Consider the following 1,971-nt stretch of genomic DNA (forward strand, 5'->3'; position numbering starts at 1 on the left):
TTTTGTTGAAGGTTGATTGTTATCAAAATGGTTGTGAGGTTATACTATTTGAAATGTGTTAACGATGCGACGCGGACGTTCGTTCGACCGATTGGCACCACTTCCGGAGAACGGATCGATCCTTTCGCGAATTTGTGCTAATCGTCCTGTCGAATAGCGAACGGGGAGATGAATTGGGAAAACGTGCGCTCTCGTTCCACCATTTTTCTTTTTCTACTTTTTCACTCGTCTTTCGCTCTATCTACATCTTCGACATTCCTCGTTAACGCTGGAAGAAAACTGCATTTTTCGTGACTTTTTTCGTCGTACTTGCAAGCGTTACGAATCGTCTGGAGGCATTTATTCTTCGATCGAAATTCCATTGACGGAAGCGCATGTATTCCCACGAAGATTGAGAAAAATTCGTCTCCGAGGAAGCGTACAACTGGCATTATCCCGCGTACAGTCTGGCTCGAATTCGTCCATGTTACGGCAATTCGACGACGTCCTCCCGTCGACCGTTCCTCTTCGAAGAACCATCGGCTGTTAACGAGAAGCGGAAGGAGGAGGATGTACGTCGGCAGGACGTGGTCGAACGGCGTGTGGAACGGATAACCAGGCTACTGGAAAAATGTGCGACTGATATAAACCAGTATTCGTGCGAGAAATTGTAAAATAAAATTCGCGTAACCTAGCCTTAATGAGAAAGATTAAATTAGATATAATTGGGCCGGTACCGCGAAGGATGGTCCCGCGTCGAAATTATCTCGATTGGCTGTAAAATATTGTCGTGGAGGAAGGACCGTGATGGCGACGTTAACGAAAGGAAACAGAAGGAAGAAGGAACCAGCCGCGTTCCCCGCGTTCGAGGACGTCGCTGCCTCGTGTCCCTCCTCGCACGGTGATGTATTCTAGTGAGAGTAATGTTATTAGGTAACTTAAGCGTATTTTAAAAAAAAACCGAGCATAACGAAATGCCAGTTGTAAAAAGTTTTTCTTTCCGATGAAAGAAGGACAACGGTGGGAGGGAAGAAGAAGGGAAAAGAAAAAATAAAGTAGAGAAAAGAAAAGAGAATAGTCGGAGAAGTGTGGAAAGACGTGTTCGATGAACGAGTGAACACGTCCCGAGCGACGCACGCGCCCATTTGACTGCCGGGAAACGGGAGGTTTACATAAGTAGATTGGCGACACGATCGACTTCTATTGAAAATAGAAAAGGGTTCGTTTTGGGACGATACGGGACCGTTTCCGAAACGGCAGATCACAATTCGGTCGCGACGTTGGTTACGATCGGTTTTTTCCTTTTTCCTTACTTTTGCTTATTTCGGACCGCCCGAAGGGAACGACCACGAAACAATACCGCGAAACAAAAGAAACACACAGAGAGAACCTATGGTAAAACAGAGAACAGAACAAACAGGCAAGCAAGCAAACAAACTAAATGATCAAAAAATAACAGGAAAGAAAGGAGTCAAGCAGAAGGCGATTCTGAAGCAAACGGAATAGGAAAAGAAAAGAAAATGGGCAACGGAGCAATTGTCGATGTGTATACGCGATTACAAACATTTTTCGAGAAACGACAGCTTTACCGATATAGTTAAACAATAGTCTTTTGCAACATGAGCACACGTAAACCAACACACACACACACCACACACGCGCGACGAACATCCCACGATACACGCATATACATGTAAAGCGATCCATGCGACGACAACAACAACAACAACAACAACAAAAAGTAACATATTGTATGAATATAACGTTTGCAGTTAGGTGGGACCAAAAACGACTTTATATCTCTATGTGCATATCCAAGCAACCTGTAATTTAATTCATGAATTAATTAATTATCCATTATTAACGACTAGGTAAAGAAAAAGATCCATTGATAGCGATCAAGGACGATGATGAATCATTAACCAATAATTAGATTATTAAGTTTGTTTATTGATGCATTATTATATGATATAATTACTATTATTAACTTTA

This window comes from Habropoda laboriosa, unplaced genomic scaffold (genome assembly GCF_001263275.1).
Source record: "Habropoda laboriosa isolate 0110345459 unplaced genomic scaffold, ASM126327v1 scaffold801, whole genome shotgun sequence".
Classification (NCBI taxonomy): domain Eukaryota; kingdom Metazoa; phylum Arthropoda; class Insecta; order Hymenoptera; family Apidae; genus Habropoda; species Habropoda laboriosa.